Raw genomic sequence first — 23,220 nt, forward strand, 5'->3', positions numbered from 1 at the left:
TTTAAACCTGTGATTTTTAGAATTTTCCTTATCAATTTAACATCTGAAAATTAACTTTTATTCTGTACTTACTAAAATTAGTCAATTAAAAAAAAACAAATATTTTAAAAATAAAATAAAATCAGTTAAAGCAATCCACATTGGAAAATAAATTCTTTGCATCACAGCAGAGCAGAAACAACAGTACCTGAAGAAGAAAGAGGTTCTAGTTTTGACCAAGCTCTAAGTTATATATGCAAATTTAGCTAAGTCATTAAATTTCTCTGAGCCCAAATATTGTCATCAATTTAGTGATGGAATTAAACTCAATAATCCTAATTATGAAATAGTGAGTATACCTCTCTGTTAGAAGTCCAGGGTTTGACTTCTCATTGAAAAAAACGGATCAGTATTTGCTACCTCACCAAAAACCTTATATTCTGGAATCAGGCTCAAATCCTATCTGGACCAGTCACTAATAATGCGACCTTGAAGCCTAAGTCTACATTTCTCATCGGCAAAATAGGAATAAAAACTGCACCTATCTTATAAGGTTGCCATGAGAATTAAGTCAGACAATATACATGAAGGACTTGGCACCATACTTGACACTTACCAATTTAAATTAGTTACTACTCATTATAATGTCTCTAAGGTATTTTCTGAGTAATACTTGCCAAATATTTTTGTCACTCTGTATCAGCACAAATGTCATCATCAAGGAGAACAAAAAATAATGGTTGTTTTGTTGGTTTAAAATTAATAGTTTATTGTTCTGAATATTCCTCAACAAAGTAAGCATCTATATGTATATATAGCTGTTGTATATATGAAATATGTTTTGGTTTTATTATAATAATAGAAATTAAGTATTTCAAGACAATTCAAAAGAAAAAAGTTTAAGGATTATAAATGTATTATTTTCCTTTTTCAATTCATTGACAGACTGTTAGGGAATGGAGGGAAGAGAGGAAGGTCCAGATGCTTTTCTAAATTATCAAGTGACTTCTTAATTTAGCATGAATTATGAAAGAAACAGCTTGTCATTAAAAATTAGATTGCCATTTCAATAGTGAGCATAATAAATTAAAGTATGTATAATTCCATCAATTCATTTCCTTAGAAACCTTCAATATTTAAAATATATATTTATATTAAGCACATTTACACATATCAGTATAAAAAGTACATTTAATACATTTAATCAGTTATATTTATTCTAGTTGGAATGGAAGGATAATTACCAGCTTTAGCTCCTCAAGGCAAATCTTGGTACCAAGTTCTAAGAATACAGGTATGAAAATAGACTAAAGAGGTGGCACACAGCCTCTCAGTGATAACCCTGAGGACTGTGGGAGGGAAAAGAGAATGTTTCAGGAAGATGTAAAATATAAGTTAGATCTGAAATGCTGAAGAGGAGTCCAAAAGATGAGCAAGGCAAGGAAATAGGATAGGACAGTCAGGGAATGAGGTTTGGCACTAATAAAACTAACAAAGGAAGAAAAGACAGAAAATCAGGCTGGAGAAGCACACATGTGACAGACCATTAAATGTTGCATTTAACATGGAAAATGTTGCTTGGAGTTTATCCTGAAGAGATGATCAGATCCACATTTCAGAAAGTGCATTGTACTGTAATGTCACCAGAAAAATGACTCCCAAGGCACAGAGCACTTTAACTAGAGAGAAGAGACTAGAGGCAATTGGTTAAGAGATTAGTTACTGCAACAGGCTAGGCAAGAGATTATGAAGATCTGAACTAATGCCAAGGTCATACACTGCAAATGGAAAAATGGAGACATATACAGATGAAAAGCATTCAAACAATAGCATCATTTACATACATACATGACATTACACACATATACATTATTACATTCCATGTGTGTGACATACACATTATTCTAGTTACTCCTCACAGCATCCCTTTGAAATGGTTCTTACCTCTATTTTACAGATACAGAAACTGAGGCTCAGAGAGATCTATTAACTTCATCATACCTAGTCAATAAATAAAAGAGCTAAGATTCAAACTCTGGTGTGTGATTCCAACACCTGACTCCACTACATCGAGGAATCACTTAAAAGGTAAAACTGATTGGGGAGGGCAGAGTAGGACTCAGAAAAAGGTTAGATCAAGGCAGAGTAACTCTTAAGGCAGGCTTCACCCAACCAACCGTAAGAACTGAACAAGCCAAACAGAAGAATACTGTTTAATCTCTGAACCCTTGTCTTACTTTCAGACAGAGAAAACTAAAGTTTCTCTAATACACTGCTACTGAAACAAGCATTTGTTTACTTCGTGTTCTTTCTATTCTTCATCCCTATGTTCTCTTTGGTATCTTTATTTTCTCCTTTATTTTGCTGCTATCTGGAATTTAAAATACTTTTTCATCCCTTTATAGGATTTAGGGGAAAAACTAGTATATACATAAAAGTAAACAGAAACCTGATCTTATTAGAGTGGCCTTACTTTTGTGTATTCAAAAAACAAGTGTGGATAATTTGATACTAAGGAACTGTGTGAATTTTTAAAAGTATATAATAATATTGTAGCTAACTACTCTTCCCTTTTTGAAATACTAAAATATTTACAGATTAAATTATACAATTCCTGGAATTTGCTCAGCATAATACAAGAGGTGAGAAGTAGATGAGGCAGAACTGACCACTATTGATGGTTATTGGGGCTAGTTGATGGGAACTCTGAGGTTCATACACTTGAGTCTATTTAAAATTCTCCATAATTAGAAAACTTTGAGATGTATTCTAATACTACATAAATAAATAAAGCAAAACAAAAAACAAAACAAAAAAGTGGGTGGGTGTGGGTGTGTTTATGTATCATTTTCTCATTAACTTTCATTCTAATTTTAAAGTTGATTTTCCAAATTAATATTTGGGTTATAACCAAAAAAATTCACATTTATATTTTAAGAAGCATTCTATGTTTATAAGTGTGGATTTAATTAATTACCAAAGGGAAAAATTAGTCAGATGGTCAATGAAGTTATACAATCTTCCCTTTCATTAATATAGATCACAAATTCATCTCCACATACTAATTCCACAAATATGTACAATCTGACATATTTAGAGATGTTAATTATTGCAAATTCTTAAATTAAGGGTTTTCAGAAAATGCTCGGTACTTACTGGGTTACTAATATTGTATTTAACTACAAATCCTTGTAACAGAAACATTTTAAAAATAGTTTTACATACCCCCATGTTCGGAGCACCACTATTTACAATAGCTAAGATCTGGAAACAGCCCAAATGTCCATCAGTAGGCGAATGGATAAAAAAGTTGTGGTACATATGCACAATGGAGTACTATGCAGCTGTAAGAAAGATCTCTTATCCTTTGAGACGACATGGAAGGACCTGGACAGTATTATCCTAAGCAGAGAAAGACAAGTATCATATGATCTCACTTATTTGTGGAATATAATGAACATAACAGTCTGAGGAATGGGGTAGTCCCAGAGACATGGAAGTGGGGTACAGACTGACAATCCCCAGAAGAGGCAGTGGTGGGGGAGAGATAAACCACAGAACTTATATGCATGTATGCATGAACAATGGACGTGGACAACAAAGCTGGGGACAGGTAGGAAAGGGTGGGGAGGGGGGGAATCAGTGAGGGAAAAAGGAGAAACATCTGTAACAAAAATAAATTAAATAAATAAATAAATAAAATAGTTTTACAAGTTTCTCTTTCTAATAGTGGAAGCCTCTTTATTTTGTATATGCAAGAATATATGTCAACTAAACACTCAACAGGCACTGAAGTATCTATTAAAATAAACAGCATGGCCAGTGTGGTTCAGTGGATTGAGTGTGGTCCCATGGACAGTGAGGTCCCCGTTCAATTCCCAGTCAGGGCACATGCTCAGGTTACAGGGGCATGCAGGAGGCAGCCGATTGATGTTTCTCTCTCACATTGATGTTTCTAACTCTCTCCCTTCCTCTCTCTCTAAAAAAAAAAGAAAAAGAAAAAGAAACTTAAAATAAATAAACAATAAGAGTCCTTACAGAGGGGATGACTAGCAAAGGAGTGCGGAATAAAGACAGGGATTACAGACTACCTTTCCTGGAAGAAAAAAAAAAAAGACAGATAAAAGAATACCTTGAGAGTATCAAGACTTGAGAAACTGAGTTTTCAAAGTTTGTGGAAATCTGAGCATTTTATCAAACTGGCTTTAGAAAATGTTTCTTCTAGTTCAGATTCTGTCATTGACTAGCTGTGTGAACTTGGACAAGTCACTTAATTTCTCTGAGTTCAAACATAATTCTCTTCCTACCAGGAAGTTAATTAATCCATTATTTACTTGTGTTTTGTTTTTTTTTCAAACTTCCTTTGGTTGTTCATCCATATTTAATCCCTATCTGTCAACCAAATGCCCAAAACAAATACTCAACACTATTCCTTTTCTCTAGATACATCAAATTATAATCCACTTATTTAATTGGTTCTAAGCTCTCATCTGTATGCTCCTTTATGCTTCTAGGGCATTCTCACACTCTTGAGTAGTTTCTTTATACTAGACTGTCAATTCATACACTTATATGTAAGTCTTCAACAACTTTCATTATGTTTATATTGACAACCTTGTTATTAATTACAAGCAACAAATATCCCACAAATTTGAACTATGTCAATAATTTTTCCTCTTTTTCCTCTGATCTGTCATCTTAGTTTATGCCTATCACTATTACGTTTTGTGTGGCCGATGTCCTAAGATAAATTACTTTCTACTAACAATGACTATATAGAAAATTATCTCATTAATTTTAAGTGGAAAAGGAAAACAGAGGTAAAAAATAGAGGTGGCAAGTTAAGGCTAGTTGTAAGTATCCCTCTCTTCCTTCCTGTAGTCCCCTCAATCCTCACTCTGAACACTCAATTCCATTTCTACTGCTAGATCAATTTCAGTATACCCTAACATACTTCCACTGACCATCCATCACCAAATACAGGGTCCCGGGGCCAATGCAAAAGTTATAAAATGGGGTAAGATGACTTTAGCCCGGCCCTAAAAGCATGAATACACTAAAAGAAGAGACCTTGTCATTAACATTATAAACACAATGTAAATATCAAAACTAATAAATACTAAAATAGAAGTATTATTTTTAGAATATTAAGTATATTTAAGTAACTAACTTAGTAACCAATTTACTAGCCTTTGTTGAACTGTATCTTAATCAGAACTATATAGGACAAAGGCTTAGTCTGATAAAGTGTACTCCCTCAGAATATCCTCCAAGCTTTCCCTCACCACCAAGACACAAATATCTCTACTCCAGTGCTCATCCTTCCTTCCTGCCTACTGTTCAACTATCCTACTACTTTGTCTTATTTTGCACTCATTAAATTACAACAGTGTGTGTGTGTGTGTGTGTGTGTGTGTGTGTGTGAAAAGTGCCTTCTAAATTTTGAGGAACTTATAAAAGGTATGGCCTACGTTCTAGACTTCTTATGAATACTTTCCTTTAACCCCCACTGTGACTTACAGAGGAAATGCTCAGTGAGTATTTGATTTAAAAAGATCTGGTCATACATGAAGAATTACTTACTACACTAATATTAAGAATCTCATAAAAGCTTAATTAAAAACAATTCTTCAGCATTACAGCCTACACATGAGGAAGTAGTCGAGTGTAGTGGTTAAGAGCATGGCCATTAAAGACAAATTGCCTGACTTCTAATCTAGTCCTGTCACTTAACTAGCTTTGTGACCTTGAGCAAGCCACATCTTTCAGTTCCTCAATCTTCTCAACCATAAAATGGGATGAAATTGGGGATTACCTAACTCCTAGGTCACTGTGGTTGTAAATTAGTAGTGTTTAGACCAGAATCTGATTCATGGTAAATTCTAGACTCAATAGTAGTAGTAGTAGTAGCACTGGCATCACCCTCATCAGAAAACCTGGAGATATATATATATATATATATATATATATTTTTTATCCTCACCTGAGGACATTTTTCCATTTTTTGTTCAGATAGAGCGGGAGGGAGAGAGAGAAACATCGATGTGAACGGACACATCGAGTGGCTGCCACCCGCACGACCAACCAGGGCCAGGGACAAACTGCAACCGAGGTACGTGCCCTTAGCGGGAACCGAACCCGGGTCTCTCTGTACCGCAGGCTGACGCTCCAACCGCTGAGCCAAACCGGCCAGGGCTGGATATATATTTTTTATTGAGGTCAAGAAAGAGGAAGGGGGGTAGGGAGAGGAAGAAAGGGAGGGAATGAGTGAGAGAGAGAGAGAGAAACATTTGTGGAACCACTTACTTGTGCATTCACTTGTTTCTTATGTGCCCTGACGATCAAACCCACAACCTTGGCGTATCCAGATGACACTCTAACCAACTGAGCTATGTGGTCAGGGTCTTGATATTTTTTAACCAGAAATACAAATGAAAACACCTTTCATCTTTGTGCCTCCTTATAGTTACAAAACTCTTTTACAGAAGGTATAGAACAGGAATGGAAGAAGCAAGCATTTTGGGCAATCACACTGTTTTTAATCCTGGCTCTGTCATTGTTCAGCTATATATAGGACCTCTGACAAGTAAACCCAGGCAAGTCATTTCACCTTTCTGGGCCTCAATTTCCTAACTTGTAAAATGTGATACCACCACAATATCCCAGGAATACTCCCAAGTATAAAGAGTCAAGGTACCTAAAGCAACAAGAACAGGTACTGGCACACTGTCAAGCTTATATTTTTGTTCTTCCCACCTCTTCTCCCCACCTCCCATATCTTATATGGAGTATCTCATTTAATTCTCGAATATCTCATTTACTCATCCCACTACTACAAAGTTCATATTACGGTGAATCATATGAAAAACAGTTGACTACTGGCAAATTCATATGGTTAAACCTAATACTGTACCATTCACAAATAGAGAAAATCTCAGGGAGGTTAAATGATTTACTCAAGGTCATATGCACAGTAAATAATGGAACTGAAACTTTTTAAAAACCAGATGTAATCATTTTTCATATGGTCAGCTTACTAATTCGTTCAATGAGTCCTACTCAGGATGGGAAAAATTAAGGTAGACTAACCACAATAATACATGTAAAACTACTATAACTTACAAGTTTTTGTCTGCCATATTAAAAAATGATGAAGACCTAGATTTCTAAGAACTTTTCATTTTAAAATTATCTGTGGGGTATCTATGTGTGATTTGGGGGGGGGGCAGATTTAGGAAAAGTTAGATGAAAAAATATTGAAGAATATGAATAACTACATTAATTCAAAAGTACAACTAGCTCTAATTATAAACTTCACTACTTACAAACCCCCACAAACAGCTGAACATCAAATACCCATCCTGGTGAAAAGTTAGAAGTTTTCAATACCAGGAATGAGTTGTTTTTCAAACACATAAGGAAGAGTTATATTAAATGTATCCACTTTGATTTAAAAAGGTATGCACCAATATATAATTTTACTATAGTGAAAAAAGAAAAGGCTTTTCTTCTAACAGTAAGAAATACACTATTGTAGTAAAACTGTATATAACTGCTAAATTTATTTCTATAAATTCCACAAGGGCTTTAAGATTAAATCACCTAAGCCATTTTTGGGACACAATGTCCAAACATGATGCACAGTACTAGCAATAACAAATGTTAGCAGAACAAGGCCCCATAAAACTAGTGGATTATTTAACAACATAAAACATTCACTATGATTTACAAATCTATTCCATCTCTTTTCTCCTTAACTTGTCATTCACCTTTAAAAAAAAAAAAAAAAAAACTGCATGAACAACAAAATAAGAATGAGGATAATGAATGGAAATTGGGTCTTTCAAAAGATTTACAATAGAACAGTTCTGTTATAATCCTCTTACCGGCCTCTCCAATTATGTAAGCATTCCACGGCAGCAAAATTACCTGGCTCTTGCCCTACACTGAAAGGAACTGGAGGGGGAAACGCAAGAGTATGAAACAGGTAGCGTCGGAATATGCTGCATTTCCTCCAAACTGTCTGCCTCTTAGGAATCAGGTATTAGTCAGCGCTCTTAATTTACAAGACCTTACCCTTTAGCCATTACAGATTTTTAAAAAATCCCATAGCAACCGGTAACTCTTCACGTGCTGCAGGATCCCACCTAACATCACTTCTAAAATCCATTAAGCTCGCTTTTCTCCCGGCGACCCGAGCGAGTTGTCATCACTGGAAAGAGCAGTGTAATTACAATTAACGACTGTGCAGTTCGTCTCAACTCCCCGAAACAAAAGTCAGGCTGGACCGGGCTGCCTCCTACCGCGCGACTCGGGGCGATTGTTCTTACCCACCAGGTTTCGCCGAAACCTCCCGAGGGTGACCTCTACGCCTCGGGACCGTGCCTCGCCTGTCGTTTACTAAGAGCGCTGGTCCACGCATACTGCTGCACCCTGCTCCAGCTCCCGCGCCGCGCGGGGCCCCAGACTTATGCGGGAACTCTGTTTAGAACCCCCTCCACGACCCCGGGCCCCCGGCTCCCGGCCGCGCGCGCTCCGCCGACAGGTAACCTGGCTTCGAGCTCCCAGCCTCCGGCGCTCGGGACCGCGCAGTTAATGAGTAACGAGCCTGTACCTGGGGAGGTGGGGGCGGGGGAGGAGCCGCCGGCGCCTGATGCCCACCAGCGGCCCCTGGGGTGCCCAGACGCCCCGAGCGCCGCGCCGGCGCCGCCTGGAGTGCCACAGCCCCCTAGCCGGGGCAAAAGAGCGCGCTCGCTGGGCCGGGGCAGCCGGGCCGGATCCCCGCGCGCCGCACCCGCACCTGCACCTGCCACGGCCACCCTTCGGGCCGGCTCGCGGGAGGCGGGCGTGCGGGTGCCGATGGGGGGCGGTGCTCCGCGCCGCGGGCCTCTCCTGCGCGCGGCCACACTCACCTGACGAACCCACGGCGGCCGCTGCCGGCGCTCAGAGACGCTCGCAGAGCCTCACAGAGCGCGCCCCGAACCAGCGAGACGCAGAGGAGGATGGCCGGCCGACGCCGCTACACTCTGCCGGGGCGGGCGCAGTGCGCTGGGAGCCGCCGAGGGAGTGCGGAACTGCGCCTGCGCCGGGAGCGGAGCCGGGGCCGGCGGCGGCCCAGCCCCACGGAGGGAAGGCGGTGCTGGGGGCGGGGCAGGGGCGGGGCCGGCGTGGAGCCAGCGGGACCCACGCGCTTCCGCGCCCCCTGGCTCCTGGCCCGGCTCTTCGCAGGTGCCGGGGCGGGGGCCCCAGGTGCCTCTGCGGGCGGTTTCCCTGGGAACGAGAGCGAGCCGGCGCAAAGCAGTGTTTTCCTGGGCTCGACAGGCGGTCTTCGGTTCACTTCCAGTGTGCTGGGCTTGCCCGGAGTCGGAAAATGAACCTCCGATGCGACTCGAAGACTTCTAGAACCAACCTGAGACTTGGCGTCCATACCTTACAACATGTATGTGTGTCTGTGTGCTATTTTTGGGGGGGGAGGGGAAATGTGATAGAACCCAGATCCCATCATTCCAGCTGCTGCTAGAGCATTCGAGAATGTCATTTCTGTTCCTGCCTTCTCTCATCTTTTGTGTGAACTTAGTCCTCCAAGTAGGAAAAGTGAAGATACAGAGCCAGGCTCCCAAAATCTGATCAAAAAGAGGCAGTCACCCTATGTATCTCTATGGTGAGTAAAAGGGATACAGGGATACGTGCAATTTATGTAATACATATATGGAACAGGACCATCATTCTGTTTATTAATCACATCTTTTAGAGGCAATGAAGAATAGGTTATGTGCTTGTACATAGGAATCAGAATTTCTGGATTTGAAATTCAGTTGTGTGACCTTGGGTAAGTTGATCTCTAATAGCCCCACTTTTCTTATCAGTAAATGGGGATAGTTAAGAGTACCTAACTCAGTGAGTTGTTACAAGATTAAATGGTTTAATACATGTAAAACACTTAGTGTACTTCGTGGTACAGAATGTCTAATGAATATTAGTTTTAACATTATTACAATTATCTTCCACTTATAATCCAAATAGAAACCTAGAAAGTCATTATTTTCTCTTTTATACCACATCTCCAATATATCAAGTCCTATCCATTCTAATTTCTAAATAATTCTTAAATCTATCCCTTCTTGTATTCACTGCCTCTAAATATGACCTTCCTCATTAATGAACTTCTAACTATTCTTCCTTATACTGTGTCATTCATGTGATGTCATGAATGAATGTTATTTATTCATTCAAACATTTATTGCGCTCCATGTTCCTACTGCTGGACATAGGGACAGAGAACCCATTACACCTAATCTCTACCACAAAGACTCAAACATAGTGAAGGAGACAAATATGTCAATAACTAAGTGGAGTCAATAAACTCAACATACAGCAAACTACTCTGGTTTCCCAGTCTTGCCATACTTTCTCAAGCATCCGATTTTGCATATGCTGCTCCTTTTTCATAACATCCTGACCCTCCACCTCTTCCTTACCTAATTCATTCCTGCTTCCCCTTCATGATTCAGCCCAGGCATCAGTTTCATTGTCAACCCTTCCCTGTGGCTTACCACCCAACCCTATCCTACCCACACTCCCGTATGAGCTAGGTGCCTAGTGTTCCCATACCACCTTCTCTCTTTTTAGCATGTGTCATAAAGAATGGTAATTGTAGTTTTGTCTATTTTCAGCTTCTTGAGAACAGGCACAGGGCCTGACATGTAGCAGGACTGGCTCAATAAATGCAGAATGGATGAAGGACATACATGGAGATGTACTGTCTTGGTACATAACTGTTTAGAGGACAGGCCCTATGATTTACTCTACATAGGACCTAAGATATCATGCATCTATGGGAAATAGTAAGCAATAGCCATATGCCTAAATCCTATATCGGTTTATTTGCAAACCATCTACCATCCATAAGGCTCTTTGGAATATGCTTAGCAGTGTTTTCTCTCACATCTTAACCTGCTAGCATAGTTTAAGAATGTGAAAGAGCGATATCAGTAGTTACCTATAATAACACTTCATTGTCCTTGCAGCAGAGACCAACGTACATTACAGAATGTTAGACACTCAGAATCTCAGCCTGCAACATATATAAAGTATTGTGAGCATCCATATATTAAAGAGATAGACATTTCACAACTTTAAAAAAATGATAAATTTTGTAGTGTGTTCAAGTTTGCCTTTCTCTTTCATTATAAAACAAGTTATAGTATAAAACTAATGTCGAAAAAGACATATTTCCCTGGCCAGTTTTGCTCAGTGGTTAGAGCGTTGGCCTGCAGACTTGGGTTCGGTTCCCGCTAAGGGCGCGTACCTCGGTTGCAGTTTGTCCCTGGCCCTGGTTGGTCATGCGAGTGGTAGCCATTCAATGTGTCCCTTTCACATCAATGATTCTCTCTCTCTCCCTCCCTCCCACTCTATCTGAACAAAAAATGGAAAAATGTCCTTGGGTAAGCATACAAAAAAAAGGACATATCAACTAATATATATATATGTGTGTGTGTGTATATATATATATGTATATGTATATATATATTTTTTTAATGTTAAGGCTTTCCCATCTATACCTGGAGCCAGAAAACAAAGGAGATTAGTGTAAATATCTAGATATTTAAAATCATTCTAAGGTTGTTACCCTTAGTTATAACTTTTATTGCTTATTTGCCTCTGTTTTGTTTTCAAAATTAAGAAAATGTATATTTACATGGTATTTTCCAGTTTCGAACTAACTTCACATAAATTATCTCATGAGTCCTTTACACAGAATAATTTGACATGAGTAGAAAGGTAATTATTCTTCATTTTTACAGATGGGGAGCTTAAACCACCAAAGTTAGGGCTCTGGTCTTTAGAATGCAGGGTGATGTCTTACAAACAAATGATGTTAAAATTCTTTTAAAAGCATACTGGCTCTGGCCTGTATGAACTGAAGTGTTGAGGGTTCGATTCCAATTAAGGGCACATACCTGGGTTAGCAGGTTTGATCCCCGTCCCAAGTCAGGGTCATGCAGGAGGCAACCAATCGATGTGTCTCTCTCACATCAATGTTTCTCTCTCTCTCCCTTCCACTCTATCTAAAAATCCATGGAAAAATATCCTCGGGTAAGGATTAACAAAAAAATAGATAAGTAAATAAAACAAAAAGCATATTGGACTTCATGTCCAGCAGTATGGCAGACTAGAAGTTGGTTGGTTCTCCCCCCAAAAAGCAACTCAAAATGTTAGATAAAATATGTAAAACATCTTATCAAACATATCAATAAGCTGACAAAAACATAAACTCTCAAGGGCAAAAACTAGGTGACCAGGCACCCAGAAATTAAATAATAGCAGTGCATTTTTTTTAAAGTGGGTTACAGGGGAAAAAGTACCAAGAGCAACCTATCATTTCCTTGTCTAGCAAGACAGTTACTTGTGGGCCAATGCTCACTGCTCACATTCCCATAAAAAGTTGCCTTTGCAACCCTTGTACTAAAGCAGAACTGTCTCTAAAGTGTCTCTCATTAGATCAGTTGGGGACAACACTGTAGTTCAGGCCCTTTTTCTGATGTTGGAATAAACTTCTGAAAAGATTTCAGGGCTAAGAAAAGGTTGACAGAGGAGCTTAGACTAAAAAGTATGGTTCCCTTCAAAAGAGTCATTTTAACAAGCTATGTACATATAAGGGAATGTTTTGAGAATTGGCTTCAGATCCAGTTTATTTCGCAGACACACAACTTGCCATCCATTAAAGACATTTATTTATTGCTTCTCTATGTCAGGTACATAAATAAACTGCAGTAGGAGAAAAGAGAAAGAGAAATGAGACTTAATGAGAGGACTTCCTGGCTTCCCCAGAGTGTTTCAGTTCCAGAATCTAGTTTATTTCTGAGGCTTCCTTTATCCCTGCCCATAGATTCCATGAGAAATCCTTATATTCTTAAAATAATTACCCCACTTGGCTTAGATTTTGAACGAAAAATAATGTATTTTCATGGAGAGATTGGTTTTTGTAGCAGTTAAAAACTCAAAATAAAAGGAGCTTAAACAAAATAAATTTTATTCCTTATATGTAAATGTAGGAAGTCCAGGGTTAGTATGGTAGCTCTTTGATCAACACAGACACAAACTACTTCTATCATGTGTCCTCACCATACTGAACATGTAGCTTCTACCTTGTCCATGATGGCTGCTCAAGTTCCAGCCATCACATCCTTATTTCCAGATAGTAGAAAGGACATAGGGGCAGAAAAGAACACACACCTCTATTTAAGAACACTGGCAGAAGTTGTATACATCACTACACTAACACCTTGTCAGTTAGAAGTTAACTGTAAGTGATGTTGAAACATGTAGTCTCTATTAAGTGGTCATGTGCCCAGCAAATTCAGTGGTTCTAATACTAAAGGAGAAGGAGAGAACACCTACTAGAGACAACTAGCAGTCTCTGGCTTGTCATCTGAGCTTTGACTTAGGACAAGCGAAATGATGACGGGGTAGAATATACAACTGGAGTAAAGGCACGGTAAGGAAAACATGCAATGTGTGCAGGGATGATGAGCAGTGCAGATTAGTTAGCACATGAAACAAGTGCAGGTAGATGGATAAGGTAGAAAGGGAGTCAGACTGCAGAAGATCATAAATGCCAGACTGAAGAATGTGGAACTTGGTAGTCAAGAGAGAGTTCCAGAAAGATTCTGAACTGGATAGTGAAATGATGAAAACAGTGCTTTAGGAAGAGTACTGTGGTGGCAATGCCTAGAAGGTCCTTGAGTGGGGACTGAATAGAGGCAACGAAATGAGATAGGAAGCTACTATGAGATACAGTGCCTATACTGCAATAAAAACAGAAAAGGAGAAACTTTTCAGGGGATGAATTTATCTAATTACAAGTGATAGTCTTATTCTCCTCCTCCCCTCTCCATGCTCAGCATCCATTATATCTTTTTGGAATTAGCACAATGACATTATTTGGGGATAATATCCCCATTTTCAGTTTATGGGATTCAAGCAGAATTGAATTTCCTCCACTTCAAGGGTGACTCAGGTATAGCCAATTCAAGAATTCTCCTGGTCTCTATGATTATTTCATAATAAGCAGATGACTCAAGCAAGGCCAACATTCTCAGTTATGTCATCCCTTGACAGCCGGTGGAAAACATGGCTGAGAATGGAACCAATAGGCAGAAGGCAGCTCTGAGAGATAAGAAAACAAAATCTAAGTCCTGATGATATTATTTGACTTCTTGGATCAAGCTGTGACTGAAGCTAAAGAACCTGAACTTTTTAGTTATATGAGCCAGTAATTTTCTCTTTGCATAAGCCAGTTTGTGTTGGGTTTCTGCTCCTCGTAACTGACTATACAGAAATAAAGGCAAAGAAGGCATTAATGGCAATTCCGAGCTTTAAAAACAGTATCATTTACCCTTGTCATACATGGTATTAATGGACACGGTGCTGATTAATTTTATCTGCATTCAAAGAGAGGGTGTTTGGTATAACTGAGAATGATCACAAATTATGTTATGGAAACTCTGAAAGTAATTATGGAATCATAAAATATTGGAGCTGGAGGAGACCTTTTAATCATCTCACCTCATTACCTATTTTCACAAATGAGGAAACTGGACATCTAAAAAATGTTTTCAAATACATTTGAAATACATACAATACAGCTCAACTTCCTATGAAGTGACACATTCATTTTGAAAGCATGGAAGTGCCAGCAATATTCATCACGTTTTTATGAGAATAGATGTCTTTCTGCACAATGCTGCTGTGACACACCACTGTATATTAAGTGAAACCAGCAACACTGTGTTGACCACTAATAACTGGACCTAGATAGATACTTGAGCCAAAGGCTACTTGTGTGGTTAGTTTGGATATGAGAAAGGTCAACCTCTGAAGTGGCATGAAGCTGTCCACAACAGGGATCCTCCATTCCGTTGACTGGAATCAACCCAGTAAGTTCCCCTCTCTTTAAAAATAGGGATGCTGTCCTGGCCGGTTTGGCTCAGTGGTTAGAGCATCGGCCTGCGGTCCCGAGAGACCCGGGTTCGGTTTCCGCTAAGGGCATGTACCTTGGTTGCAGTTTGTCCCCGGCCCTGGTTGGTCGTGCGGGTGGCAGCCACTCGATGTGTCCCTTTCACGTCGATGTTTCTCTCTCTCTCTTCCTCTCCCTCCCACTCTATCTGTACAAAAAATGGAAAAGTGTCCTCGTGTGAGGATAAAAAAAAAAAAAAAATAGGGATGCTAAGTGTGCTCACAGAGGGCAGGCCCTCAAGCTTGACTGGTAACCCAAGTCAGCATAAAGTCTTCTTGACAAGGCCTATTACTCATCCTCGTTATAGAAATATGGGGACCCACTTTCCTGTAATAGCTAATAATTTCTGTCTTTGCAATTATTCATTTATGCATTCATTCCCTTATTTATTGAGTGTCCCTTATATGACAAGTGCTGGGAATATAACAGAGAATAAGACCATGTCTCCACCTTTATGGTTCTTACATTCTAGTGGAGGAAACAGTCAACATAGGAATAGATACATAATATAATGGTAAGTACTGATGCACGCGATGAAGAAAAATAAAGCAAGACTCATCACTCAAGAGCACTTGGTGATATGGCCAAACATGGCAATAGCAGGGCCTGGGAAATATAGTCTCTAGGTGGAAAGTCATCTGCCCCAGAAGGGAAAACTAGCAGTCTACCACAAAGAATTTCTACCACAAAGAATGGTAGAAAAAGGGGATACGTTACATTATACTGTACCTAACACATTCACAAATTAGCACACAATTCACCCTAGAGTTAAACTGACCCTAAGGGAGAACTTTTCCAGTTAGTCAGATAAAAATATAGATAACTTATATTTCTTGAGTCACTTTCAAGGAGCCTGAGAGTTTTGTCTATTAAACTTTGTCCTATTTTGACGTTGCCATTCATCATCATTTATTGTGTATTTTCTGTGCTAAAAGCCACTCAACTGAATAGATCACAGAATATTTTTGAGTTAGAAATCAAAAATATTTCTCCATTCTCAAAAAAATCCCTGCCTCGCCCTGGCCGGTTTGGCTCAGCGGTTAGAGCGTCGGCCTGTGGTCCTGAGAGACCTGGGTTCGGTTCCCGCTAAGGGCGCATACCTCGGTTGCAGTTTGTCCCCGGCCCTGGTCGGTTGTGCGGGTGGCAGCCACTCGATGTGTTCCTTTCACGTCGATGTTTCTCTCTCTCTCTCTGTTCCTCTCTCTCCCTCCCACTCTACCTGAACAACAAAAAAAAAAAAATCCCTGCCTCACTACCTTTTCTATTGCTACATATGTTACGTCAGCAAGTCTTATGTATAAAAACAGCATCTATTCTATTGCATATACCAAGAGTTCTCACTCAAATACCCATGCCCTTGTAAATCAATGAATTAGTATTACCAAGTAGCTACCTACAAGATGCAGTTCATGAACCCCCAGCATCCGAATCTCCTAAATTGACTGGGGCTAACTACTAAAAATTTAACAAACATTGGAAGCAATTCTTATGATGCTAAACTTAAAAAAAAAGAGTAAAGAATATAAGGAGAGTAAAAGGATGCAGGAAAGTACCCAAATTATCATCTAGATGGGATAACAATATATACATAAAACAGTGTTTTTTAAAATATACTCTAGAGAAACTTTGAGAATTAAAATGGTAAACTAAATACAGCATTCTCTACTCCTCCTCCTCTCAGAAATTACCTCGTAGTGCCCTGGGCAGCGTGACTCAGTTGTCCAGTGCATCGAAAGGTTGCCCCTCCCCAGTGGGGGTGCGTGCAAGAGGCGGCCGATCACGTGCATGTTTCTCTCTCTCCCTCTCCCATCCTCTCTCTCTAAAAATCAATAAAAAATGTATTTTTAAAAGTCACAAATGAGCCCTGCCAGGTGGCTCACTGGTTGAGTGTCAACTCATGCACCAAGAAGTCCCCAGTTCAATTCCCGGTCAGGGCACATGCCCAGGTTGTGGGCCCAATCCCCAGCGGGGGGCATGCAGGAGGTGGCCAATTGATGTTCTCTCTCGTCGATATTTCTGTCTCTTTCTCTCCCTTTCCTTTTCTCTTTCTCTAAAATCAATAAAGAAAAAAAAATTTTTTAAGTCACAAATGACAAATTATTATTTTATTTATTTATTTTTTTATCCTCACCCGAGGACATTTTTCCATTTTTTGTTCAGGTAGAGTGGGAGGGAGAGAGAGGAACAGAGAGAGAGAGAGAGACATCGATGTGAAAGGGACACATCGAGTGGCTGCCACCCGCACAACCGACCAGGGCCGGGGACAAACTGCAACCGAGGTACGTGCCCTTAGCGGGAACCGAACCCGGGTCTCTCAGGACCACAGGCCGACGCTCTAACTGCTGAGCCAAATTATTATTTAAAAAGGGAAAGAAATTACTTAGTAGCAGGGATAACAAACAAAAATGCAAAATCCATTTTCACTGAAAACAAAAGACACCTACAACCCTGAAATAAAGTATATCACAAAGCACAGTGAAGAGCAGGAAGATTCTGATCAAAGATGTTGGTAGCTACAGATCTCAGAAAACATCCACACAGACTTACCTTAGGGGCCAAACCAACAATTCTTCCTTTGAAACAAGGGAGTCAAGTACTTGGATGGGCAGCAGTGCCTCCCCTCAACCCGATGTATTACGAAGAGAAGGAGGCAACCTGATTTATTGTAATATTTATTATATAAGGGCAGGAGAAAGAGGAATGTTCAGACAAGCCATGTGTGCAGGAAGCATTCTCCTGTAGAAGCCTGTGGAAGCATGGCCGTACTAGACTGCAACTGCCCGTCTGTCTTAGACATAGAAGCTGAAGGAACTCATCCACACAGTCTTTGTGCCACGAGGAGAATTCTGGTTAGGCTGGAACAAGGCCCCTCGCAGCAAAAACCTTCAGCCAATAGCATATCTTGGAAAAGCTCTCCTCTTTCAAAGATGAGCAATCAATCAAAAAGGAAGCAGCATATAAAGATAAGAGAAAAGGAAGGAGGGCAGCAAATTCAATTCTCATAAAAAAATTGTTGCCATTAAGCAAAATAAATTTTAACGTTTTTTATTATTTATTTATTTATTTATTTATTTTTTTAGGGAGAGAGAGATAGAAACATTGATGAGAGAGAATAGATTGAATATCAGTCAGCTGCCTCCAGCACTCCCCCTACAGGGGATGGAGCCTGCAACCCATGCACGTGTCCTGACTGGGAATCCTAACGGTGACCTCTTGGTGCACGCTCAACCACTGAACCACACCAGCTGGGCAAGCACAATAAAATTTTAACTACACGTATAGTCATAAACTTTAAAAGTTAAGGATGCATCCCAGAGGAGTGTTGTCACCAGAATCCAGCCATGCTGGCACCCTAACCTTGGACTTCTAGCCTCCAGAACCATGAGAAATACATTTTTGTTGTTTACAAACTACCCAGTGTATGGTGTTTTGTTATAGCAGCCTGAGGACTAAGACGGCAGGGTTATTTGTGGTTGCTGGAAGTTGGAAGCACTCTGGGTGTCTCCCACCTGGAGAGTGAATAGGCGAAAAGTGGTAGGTGTACATCATGGAGGATAGTGCAGTTAGAAGTGACTAGTTGGAGGGCCACAGAGCAACATGGATGGATCTTAAACATGGTGAGTGCTAAGTGAAAAAAATTAGGCAGATGATCAACAAATACCTTGGATGTACATTAAAAAGTGTATACATTGCCCAGCTGGTGTGGCTCAGTGGTTGAGCATCGACCCATGCACCAAGAGGTTGCTGGTTGGTTCGATTCCTGGTCAGGACACATGCTCAGGTTGTGGGCCCGATCCCCAGTGAGGGGCATGCAGGAGGTGGCCAATTGATGTTCTCTCTCATCAATGTTTCTATCTTTCTCTACCTCTGCCTTCCTCTCTCTCTAAAATCAATAAAGAAGCCCTGGCTGATTTGGCTCAGTGGTTGGAGCATCAGCCTGCAGACCAGAGAGTCCCAGGTTTGGTTCCCGCTTAGGGCACGTACCCAAAAAATAAATAAATTTAAAAAATAAAGTAAATGTAGGCATCAAAATTTCAGACATCATACGCAGCAGAATTTTCACTGATATGTCACCTAAGGCAACAGAAACAAAGGAGAAAATGAATACATGGGACTACATCAAACTAAAAAGCTTCTGCACAGCAAAAGAAACAATCATCAAAATGGAAAGGCAACCCACTGTATGGGAGAACATCATTGCCAATGATGTATCAGATAAGGGGTTAATTTCCAATATATAGAGAGTGCTCATACAACTCAACAAAAGGAAGACAAAGAACCCAATTAAAAAATGGGCAGAGGAGCTGAATAGACACCTCTCCAAACAGGACATACAAATGGCCAAGAGACATATGAAGAAATGCTCAACATCACTAATCATCAGAGAGATGCAAATTAAAACAACAATGAGGTATCACCTCACACCTGTCAGAATGGCTGCCATCAACAAATCATCAAACAACAAGTGTCGACAAGGGTGTGGAGAAAAGGAGACTCTAGTACACTGCTGGTGCAGACTGGTGCAGCCACTATGGAAAACAATATGGTGTTTTCTCAAACAATTAAAAATTGAACTTCCATTTGACCCAGTGATCCTGCTTCTAGGAATATACCCTACGAAGCCTGAAACACCAATCAGAAAGAATATATGTACCCCCATGTTTGTAGCAGCACTATTTACAATAGCTAAGATCTGGAAACAGCCCAAGTGTCCATCAGTAGATGAATGGATAAAAAAGCAGTGGTACATATACACAATGGAATATTATGCAGCTGTAAGAAAAAAAGATCTCTTATCCTTTGAGATGACATGGAAGGACCTGGAAAGTATTATCCTAAGTGAAATAAGCCAAGCAGAAAAAGACAAATACCACATGATCTCACTTATATACGGAATATAATGAACATAACAGTCTGAGGAATACGGTAGACCCAGAAACATGGAAATAGGGCACAGACTGACATCCCTCAGAAGAGGGGGTGGGGGTGGGAAGAGATAAACCACAGAAGTTATATGAATGTATGCATAACCAATGGACATGAACAATAAAGCCAGGGACGGGGCGGGAGAGGGGGGAGAAGATGGGAAGGAGGGTGTCAATGGGGTAAAAAAGGAGAAACATCTATAACAAAAAATAATAATAAAGTGTATACATTTGACAATACACAGTTTAGCCCTCGCTGGATGGCTCATTTGGTTGGAGCATTGTCCCATACCTAAGGGTTGTGAGTTTGATTTCCAGTCAGGGCACATACCTAGGTTTCAGGTTTGATCCTTGGTCTGAGCACGTATGGGAGGCAACTGATCTATGTTTCTCTTTCTTGCTCTCTCCCTTCCTCTCTCTCTAAAATCAAAACATATTGAGTTTTGATTTTTTGAAAAATGTGAAGATTTTAAAAAATACACATTTTACAAAAACAGAAAAGATACATATTTAACACATTTGAATGATTGCCTACAAGGGAGAGGGGAGAGAATAGAAAGAAAAATATAAATAAATAAAAGCGACCTGGCATGACACTGTGGCATGCACTGATAGGTATGATTAACTCAACTTTCTTAACTCTCCCCATCTTAAAATTTTTTAACAGTGAAGCAAAACCACCAAAGAAGATCAAACATGAATTGAAAGAAGTAGAAGAAAAAAATTAAACTACTTCAAAAATGAAGGCAGATTTGGAAATGGCACAAAGGAGAATAACCCATTGTTAAAAACAAAACTAAAAATATATATTTTTTAAAGCATCAAGGAATACTTAAGAAAAGCAAGTAAAATGAAATAGAAATGAACAAACTATTTAAAAGGGTGAGAGAAAATTATGTAAATGAGAGACAAAAGAAATCCAATATACACACAATGAAGACAGAAAACCAAGAAAAGAATCTAGATATTGTACCCCACCCCCGCAAAAGAAGCTTAAATATATATTTTGAGAGACTGTCCAGAAATAAAAGAAGACTTAAATCTATAGCTAGAAAGGACATAGGATGTCTCAAAGGGAAAAAATGGCACAGAATAATCAAACTAAGACCTATTTTAGATAAAAATGATCAAGACATCTGCAAGGGAAAAAATATCAAAATGAAACCTTAAGAAATTTATACCAAAAAAATTTTATATCAGAGAAACTTGTTCAAATACAAATGTAATAGACATATTTGAATATGCAAGCAATATTGTTTTTATGTACCTATTCCAGGACATTAGTTGAGAATGAACTTCAATTAACCAACCAAGAAATTTAGGGGGAAAAACACAACAGACAGATCTCTGTAGAATTAACTCAAAAACAAATGTGCGAATTAATGATCATAGAACAGAGAATAAATATTATAAAATCCTGGCACTATAGCAATGAAACAACCCATACAAGTTGACAAAAAAGAGAAGTAAGGTAAACATTACAGAAAATGATATTATTAGAAAATAACGAGGGAGGAACAGGAAATATACTGCTCACTGCTTTAAATAATATCTAAAAACAACAGTTATAGTTATAAAGTTATGAAGACATCCACTGGAACAAAAATACATGCCTTTTGAGTTAAAAAATGCATACATAAAGAATATTCAGACTGCATAGTGAAAAAAGTTAAATGAGTAATATAAACTAAAAGCATAACAAACAAAACAAACATGATAGGTAAACTAAAACATAACTTTCATTTAAATAAGTGTAAAAAGTTAAACTTACCACTTAATTGGAAATTTTTCTCAAATGGAATATCAGATCAAACCCTAACTTTATGCTATATACATAAGAATGGAAACAAAGTGTTTTAAAAGGAAAATAAAAGGGTAGACAAAGGCGTACCAAGCACATAAAAATGTTTATCTCAAACAAAGCATAATTCCGGGGGGGGGGGGGGATTAAATAAGACAAAGATAGGCACTTTGTCACAAAGTGTGAAATGCAAAATTAAGATCTCACACTATGAATATCCATACACCAAATAACATAGAATTTAAATTCATAAAGCAAAATCTACAAGAAATTCAATGAGAAATTAACAGAATCCATGACCAATTAATTTACCTCTCACATAGAACAAATCATGTGGTCAAAAATAATAAAATAAGCAAGAGAAGACCTAAATAACAATTAATAAGGTAGATTATATACAGAAGTTTGTATAGTTAGAAATATATGAGAGAGAGAATAAGAACATATCTTCTTTTCATATACCCATGGACTAGTCACAAAAATTGACTCCATGTCACAGTGAGCTTCAAACAGGCCCGGGGATGTGATGGCTCCTAGCAAGGGGGAATGCCCCTTTGCTCTCCGTTTCCTTTCAGTACAGCTGGCTTTTCTTTACGTCCTCTACATATTGAGCTTCCAAACGTAAAAAAAGAAGTTTGAAAACCACTGACACATTTAAACAACAATGTAAAAATATTTATTTTAAGTTTAAGATGTAACCCCATGTGCCAAATGTATGGAATGAAATGCTATCAAGCAGCAGTATCCAGATGACCTACATGACCTTGAGTAGCTAGAACACAGAAGCGTTTCAGGGGTTATCTCTGCCAGCAAGGAATTTGGGAAGGCAGGTATAAATGTGGATGTTTACTGCAATGAAAGAAGGGGAAATGCTTCAGTACTAATTCTAGACAAAAGAGGAGACTGATGCTCTTTGCATCAGGCCCGTTTGTGATTTCAGCTGTGTAAGAAAGATTCTTTTCCTGGTGTAAGAAGGGATGTTATTGCGGTTGTGAACATTGTCTGTGCCTGTGCCCTTTCCCATCACCAGATTAGACAAAGACAAAGCAGTGGGTGCAATTTGGGTTTATGTTAATGCAGTTAGAAGTATAAGTTATGGGAACTTATTTAAGAGATTATTGTTGTTGTTGTTGTTTGTTTTGTTTAGAGACATTTTGAGGTCAAGGACTTTGGGGATGAAAAAGACTGTCAGAGGCCCAACATATTCAACATGCAGGGGCCCAAGAGACCATGCTTTCTTGCTGGTCTGATGAAACATCTGAATATACTGAGCCTGAACTCCCAGGGGAAAGGAAGACCTTCTGTTTCAGGACGTGAAAATCTCAGGCTCAAACCAGGCATGTGAATTGAGCTCACGGCAGCTTTTCTAAGCTTAATGGAATTAAAGATTTTGAGGAGTTGCTACACAGTTTTGGTAGAAATAAAGCCCAAATTTCAGAAGACATATTTTGATGAATATGAAACATACTTTAAATTTCTGCAGCTGTTTTTGGTGT

The 23,220-nt window shown here is 39.2% G+C and overlaps 1 protein-coding gene across 3 annotated transcripts in view; it reads right to left on the bottom strand.

Annotated features, from left to right (window-relative positions):
• The window catches only part of LOC118623858 (RAB3A interacting protein), a 46,303-nt gene extending 37,231 nt beyond the window's left edge, over positions 1-9,072 (bottom strand). The window contains exon 1 of one of the 3 annotated variants that reach the window (XM_036251586.1): positions 8,892-9,072. The gene's annotated coding sequence lies outside the window, so the exon portion shown is untranslated. Of the gene's footprint in view, positions 1-8,313; positions 8,525-8,891 lie in introns of those variants that run through there. The other 2 variants (XM_036251584.1, XM_036251585.1) reach the window with 2 other exon arrangements.
• Between the last annotated feature and the right edge of the window lie 14,148 nt (positions 9,073-23,220).

This window comes from Molossus molossus, unplaced genomic scaffold (genome assembly GCF_014108415.1).
Source record: "Molossus molossus isolate mMolMol1 unplaced genomic scaffold, mMolMol1.p scaffold_m16_p_10, whole genome shotgun sequence".
NCBI lineage: Eukaryota > Metazoa > Chordata > Mammalia > Chiroptera > Molossidae > Molossus > Molossus molossus.